Source organism: Lolium rigidum, chromosome 4 (genome assembly GCF_022539505.1).
Source record: "Lolium rigidum isolate FL_2022 chromosome 4, APGP_CSIRO_Lrig_0.1, whole genome shotgun sequence".
NCBI classification, from domain to species: Eukaryota; Viridiplantae; Streptophyta; class Magnoliopsida; order Poales; family Poaceae; genus Lolium; species Lolium rigidum.
Genome location: NC_061511.1, coordinates 1212133 through 1219918, shown reverse-complemented (window position 1 = coordinate 1219918; position 7786 = coordinate 1212133).

Genomic DNA, 7786 nt, shown 5'->3' with positions numbered 1-7786 from the left:
TCATGGCGAAGGTTGAAAACTGCTTCGTTCATTGCTATTTGGTTGGAAACAGAAAATGCTCCATGTGGTAATTGGTATATTGTCTTGAATAATGTGATACTTGGCATTTGTTTTGAGTTCTCAAATAGATCATGTTTAAGCTCTTGCATCATGTAGTGTTGAACCTATTAGTGGAGAACTACCATAGAGCTTCTTGAAATTTGGTTTGCATGATTGGTCTCTCTATAAGTCTAGATATTTTCTGGTTAAGGTGTTTGAACAACAAGGAGACAGTGTAGAGTCTTATAATGCTTGCAATATATTTTTATGTAAGTTTTGCTGTACCGGTTCATACTTGAGTTTGCTTCAAACAACCTTGCTAGCCAAAAGCCTTGTACTGAGAGGGAATGCTTCTCGTGCATCCAAACCTTGAGCCAAAACCCATGCCATTTGTGTCCACCATAACTACCTACTACATGGTATTTCTCTGCCATTCCAAGTAAATTGCTAGTGTGCTACCTTTAAAATTTCATTCCTTGTCTTTGCAATACATAGCTCATGGGAAAATAGCTTAAAAAACTATTGTAGTATTGAATATGTTGCTTATGTATCTTATTTCTTATAAGTTGCTTGTTGAGCGGTAACCATGTTTCTGGGGACGCCATCAACTATTACACCTTTGTTGAATATCATGTGAGTTGCTATGCATGTTCGTCTTGTCTGAAGTAAGGGTGATTTATCATGATTAAATGGTTTGAGTATGCATATTGATGTCTACAGGTCTTCTATTCTTGTAGACAGTGTTGGGCCTCCAAGAGCAGAGGTTTGTAGAACAGCAGCAAGTTTCCCTTAAGTGGATCACCCAAGGTTTATCGAACTCAGGGAGGAAGAGGTCAAAGATATCCCTCTCATGCAACCCTGCAACCACAAAGCAACAAGTCTCTTGTGTCCCCAACACACCTAATAGGTGCACTAGTTCGGCGAAGAGATGGTGAAATACAAGTGGTATGAATGAATATGAGCAGTAGTAACGCAGCAGTAGTAACGCAGTAAAACAGTAAACAAGCAGCGATAGCAGTATTTAGGAACAAGGCCTAGGGATCAGACTTTCACTAGTGGACACTCTCAACATTGATCACATAACAGAATAGATAAATGCATACTCTACACTCTCTTGTTGGATGATGAACACATTGCGTAGGATTACACGAACCCTCAATGCCGGAGTTAACAAGCTCCACAATTCAAAATTCATATTTAAATAACCTTAGAGTGCATGAAAGACCAACACGACTAAACCAAGTACTAACACAGCATGCACACTGTCACCTTCACACTATGTAGGAGGAATAGATCACATCAATACCATCATAGAAATAGTTAACTTCATAATCTACAAGAGATCATAATCATAGCCTACGCCAAGTACTAACACGGATGCACACACTGTCACCATTACACCGTGCAGGAGGAATAAACTACTTTAATAACATCACTAGAGTAGCACATAGATAAATTGTGATACAAAACACATTGCAATCATAAAGAGATATAAATAAGCACTTCACTACGCCATTCATAACAGTGAATAAGTATTCTGTGAAATATAGCCTAAGAGACCCACACGGTGCACACACTTGTCACCTTTACACACGTGGGACAAGGAATCTCCGAGAGATCACATAAGTAAAACCCACTTGACTAGCATAATGACATCTAGATTACAAGCATCATCATATGAATCTCAATCATGTAAGGCAGCTCATGAGATTATTGTATTGAAGTACGTAGGAGAGAGATGAACCACATAGCTACCGGTACAGCCCCGAGCCTCGATGGAGAACTACTCCCTCCTCATGGGAGACGGCAGCGTTGATGGAGATGGCGGTGGTGTCGATGGAGGAGCCTTCCGGGGCACTTCCCCGTCCCGGCGGCGTGCCGGAACGGAGACTCCTGTCCCCCGGATCTTGGCTTCGCGATGGCGGCGGCACCGGAAGGTTTCTCGTACCGTGGCTTTTCCGTATCGAGGTTTTAGGTCCAGGGGCTTTATATAGGCGAAGAGGCGGCGTCAGAAGGTCGAAGGGGCGCCGACACTATAGGGGGCGCGGGCCCCCCTTGGTCGCGCCGGCCTAGGGTTTGATGGGCCTGTGCCCCCTCTCCGGCGGTTCTCGTGTGTTCTGGATGCTTCCGGGCAAAATAGGAACCCGGGCGTTGATTTCGTCCAATTCCGAGAATATTTCGTTACTAGGATTTACGAAACCAAAAACAGCGAGAAAACAACAACTGGCACTTCGGCATCTTGTTAATAGGTTAGTTCCAGAAAATGCACGAATATGACCTAAAGTGTGCATAAAACATGTAGATATCATCAATAATGTGGCATGGAACATAAGAAATTATCGATACGTCGGAGACGTATCAGCATCCCCAAGCTTAGTTCCTGCTCGTCCCGAGCAAGTAAACGATAACAAAGATAATTTCTGGAGTGACATGCCATCATAACCTTGATCATACTATTTGTAAACATATGTAATGAATGCAGCGATCAAAACAATGGTAATGACATGAGTAAACAAGTGAATCATAAAGCAAAGACTTTTCATGAATAGTACTTCAAGACAAGCATCAATAAGTCTTGCATAAGAGTTAACTCATAAAGCAATAAATCAAAGTAAAGGTATTGAAGCAACACAAAGGAAGATTAAGTTTCAGCGGTTGCTTTCAACTTATAACATGTGTATCTCATGGATAATTGTCAACATAGAGTAATATAACAAGTGCAATATGCAAGTATGTAGGAATCAATGCACGAGTTCACACAAGTGTTTGCTTCTTGAGGTGGAGAGAGATAGGTGAACTGACTCAACATAAAAGTAAAAAGAAAGGTCCTTCAAAGAGGGAAGCATCGATTGCTATATTTGTGCTAGAGCTTTTATTTTGAAAACATGTAGAGAGCATAAAAGTAAAATTTTGAGAGGTGTTTGTTGTTGTCAACGAATGGTAGTGGGCACTCTAACTACCTTATCAACCAGACTTTCAAGAGCGGCTCCCATGAAGGACGTTATCTCTACCAGCAAGGTAGATCATCCCTCTTCTCTTTTGTTTACACATGTACTTTAGTTTCATTATTTATGGATGACACTCCTCCCAACCTTTTGCTTACACAAGCCATGGCTAACCGAATCCTCGGGTGCCTTCCAACATTCACATACCATGGAGGAGTGTCTATTTGCAAAATTAAGTTGCTTACTCGATGAATCAGAGCAAAACATGTGAAGAGAATTATTAATGAAAGTTAATTAATTGGGGCTGGGAACCCCATTGCCGGCTCTTTTTGCAAAATTATTGGATAAGCGGATGAAGCCACTAGTCCATTGTGAAAGTCCGTCGAAGTAAATGACAAGATCGAAAGATAAAACACCACATACTTCCTCATGAGCTATAAAACATTGACACAAATAAGAGGTGATAAATTTTGAATTATTTAAAGGTAACACTCAAGCAATTTACTTTGGAATGGCGGAGAAATACCATGTAGTAGGTAGGTATGGTGGACACAAATGGCATAGTGGTTGGCTCAAGGATTTTGGATGCATGAGAAGTATTCCCTCTCGACACAAGGTTTAGGCTAGCAAGGTTATTTGAAACAAACACAAGGATGAACCGGTACAGCAAAACTCACATAAAAGACATATTGTAAACATTATAAGACTCTACACCGTCTTCCTTGTTGTTCAAAACTCAATACTAGAAATTATCTAGACTTTAGAGAGACCAAATATGCAAACCAAATTTTAGCAAGCTCTTTGTATTTCTTCATTAATGGGTGCAAAGTATATGATGCAAGATCTTAAACATGAGCACAACAATTGCCAAGTATCACATTATCCAAGACATTTTACCAATTACTACATGTAGCATTTTCCGTTTCCAACCATATAAAAATGAACGAAGCAGTTTTTAACCTTCGCCATGAACACTAAAAGATAAAGCGAAGAACACATGTGTTCATATGAACCAGCGGAGCGTGTCTCTCTCCCACACAACCATTTATTCAAACAAAAACAAAAACAAAAGCACACAGACGCTCCAAGCAAAGTACATAAGATGTGACCGAATAAAAATATAGTTTCAAGAGAAGGAACCTGATAATTTGTCGATGAAGAAGGGGATGCCTTGGGCATCCCCAAGCTTAGACGCTTGAGTCTTCTTATAATATCCAGGGATGAACCACCGGGGCATCCCCAAGCTTAGACTCTTCACTCTTCTTGATCATAGTATATCATCCTCCTCTCTTGACCCTTGAAAACTTCCTCCACACCAAACTCGAAACAACTCATTAGAGGGTTAGTGCACAATAAAAATTAACATGTTCAGAGGTGACAAAATCATTCTTAACACTTCTGGACATTGCATAAAGCTACTGGACATTAATGGAACAAAGAAATTCATCCACCATAGCAAAAGAGGCAATGCGAAATAAAAGGCAGAATCTGTCAGAACAGTCTGTAAAGATGGATTTTATTGAGGCACCGGACTTGCTCAAATGAAAATTCTCAAATTGAATGAAAGTTGCGTACATATCTGAGGATCACTAACGTAAATTGGCATAATTTTCTGAGTTACCTACGAGAGAATTAGGCCCAGATTTGTGACAGCAAGAAATCTGTTTCTCACGCAGTAATCCAAATCTAGTATGAACCTTACTATCAAAGACTTTACTTGGCACAACAATGCAACAAAACTAAGATAAGGAGAGGTTGCTACAGTAGTAACAACTTCCAAGACACAAATATAAAATAGAGGTACTGTAGCAAAATAAACACATGGGTTATCTCCCAAGAAGTTCTTTCTTTATAGTCATTAAGATGGGCTCAGCAGTTTTAATGATGCACTCGCAAGAAATAATATTTGAAGCAAAAGAGAGCATCAAGAGGCAAATTCAAAACACATTTAAGCCTAACATGCTTCCTATGAAAAGGAATCTTGTAAATAAACAAGTTCATGAAGAGCAAAGTAACAAGCATAGGAAGATAAAACAAGTGTAGCTTCAAAAATTTCAGCACATAGAGAGGCATTTTAGTAACATGAAAATTTCTACAACCATATTTTCCTCTCTCATAATAACTTTCAGTATCAACATGAGCAAACTCAACAATATAACTATCACATAAAGCATTCTTATCATGAGTCTCATGCATAAAATTATTACTCTCCACATAGGCATAATCAATTTTATTAGTTATAGTGGGAGCAAATTCAACAAAGTAGCTATCATTATTATTCTCATCAAGTGTAGGAGGCATAGTATAATCACAATAAAATTCACTCTCCATAGTAGGTGGCACCAAAAGACCACTATCATTATAATCATCATAAATAGGAGGCAAAGTATCATCAAAGAAAATTTTCTCCTCAATGCTTGGGCGACTAAAAAGATCATGAAAACCAGCTTCCCCAAGCTTAGAACTTTCTATATCATTATCAACAATGGTGTTCAAAGCGTTCATACTAATATTACTACCAAACATGCGAGATAAGATTCCATAGGTTTTTTAATTTTCGCATCAAACCATCCATGTCTTAAATCAGGAAATAGAATAAGAAGCTCACTGTTGTCCATTATGCCAAACTAGTGTAAACAAGAAACAAAAAGATGCAATTGCAGGATCTAAAGGAAATAGCTTCGAGCACACACACAACGGCGCCAGAAAAGTACTTTACCTGGGATCGGAGTATGAGTGCCTTTTACCTTTCCTCCCCGGCAACGGCGCCAGAAAATAGCTTGATGTCTACGGGTCTTCTATTCTTGTAGACAGTGTTGGGCCTCCAAGAGCAGAGGTTTGTAGAACAGCAGCAAGTTTCCCTTAAGTGGATCACCCAAGGTTTATCGAACTCAGGGAGGAAGAGGTCAAAGATATCCCTCTCATGCAACCCTGCAACCACAAAGCAACAAGTCTCTTGTGTCCCCAACACACCTAATAGGTGCACTAGTTCGGCGAAGAGATGGTGAAATACAAGTGGTATGAATGAATATGAGCAGTAGTAACGCAGCAGTAGTAACGCGATAGAAACAAGTAAACAAGCAGCGATAGCGATATTTAGGAACAAGGCCTAGGGATCGGACTTTCACTAGTGGACACTCTCAACATTGATCACATAACGAGAATAGATAAATGCATACTCTACACTCTCTTGTTGGATGATGAACACATTGCGTAGGATTACACGAACCCTCAATGCCGGAGTTAACAAGCTCCACAATTCAATGTTCATATTTAAATAACCTTAGAGTGCATGAAAGACCAACACGACTAAACCAAGTACTAACACAGCATGCACACTGTCACCTTCACACTATGTAGGAGGAATAGATCACATCAATACCATCATAGCAATAGTTAACTTCATAATCTACAAGAGATCATAATCATAGCCTACGCCAAATACTAACACGGATGCACACACTGTCACCATTACACCGTGCGGGAGGAATAAACTACTTTAATAACATCACTAGAGTAGCACATAGATAAATTGTGATACAAAACACATTGCAATCATAAAGAGATATAAATAAGCACTTCACTACGCCATTCATAACGAGTGAATAAGTATTCTGTGAAATATAGCCTAAGAGACCCACACGGTGCACACACTTGTCACCTTTACACACGTGGGACAAGGAGTCTCCGGAGATCACATAAGTAAAACCCACTTGACTAGCATAATGACATCTAGATTACAAGCATCATCATATGAATCTCAATCATGTAAGGCAGCTCATGAGATTATTGTATTGAAGTACATAGGAGAGAGATGAACCACATAGCTACCGGTACAGCCCCGAGCCTCGATGGAGAACTACTCCCTCCTCATGGGAGACAGCAGCGTTGATGGAGATGGCGGTGGTGTCGATGGAGGAGCCTTCCGGGGGCACTTCCCCGTCCCGGCGGCGTGCCGGAACAGAGACTCCTGTCCCCCAGATCTTAGCTTCGCGATGGCGGCGGCTCTGGAAGGTTTCTCGTACCGTGGCTTTGCCGTATCGAGGTTTTAGGTCCAGGGGCTTTATATAGGCGAAGAGGCGGTGTCAGAAGGTCGAAGGGGCGCCGACACTATAGGGGGCGCGGGCCCCCCTTGGCCGCGCCGGCCTAGGGTTTGGTGGGCCTGTGCCCCCTCTCTGGCGGTTCTCGTGTGTTCTGGATGCTTCCGGGCAAAATAGGAACCTGGGCGTTGATTGATACGTCTCCGACGTATCGATAATTTTTTATGTTCTATGCCATATTATTGATGATACCTACATGTTTTATGCACACTTTATGTCATATTCGTGCATTTTCTGGAACTAACCTATTAACAAGATGCCGAAGTGCCAGTTCCTGTTTTCTGCTGTTTTTGGTTTCAGAAATCCTAGTAACGAAATATTCTCGGAATTGGACGAAACGAAGACCCGGGGGCCTATTTTGCCACGAACCTTCCGGAAGACCGAAGAGCATACGAAGTGGGGCCACGAGGTGGCGACACCACATGGCGGCGCGGCCAGGGGGGCCCGCGCCGCCCTATGTTGTGGGCCCCTCGTCGGGCCCCCGACTCGCCCTTCCGCCTACTTAAAGCCTCCGTCGCGAAACCCCGAAGCGAAAAACCACGATACGGAAAACCTTGCGAGACGCCGCCGCCGCCGATCCCATCTCGGGGGATTCCGGAGATCTCCTCCGGCACCCTGCCGGAGAGGGGATTCATCTCCCGGAGGACTCTACACCGCCATGGTCGCCTCCGGAGTGATGAGTGAGTAGTTCACCCCCGGACT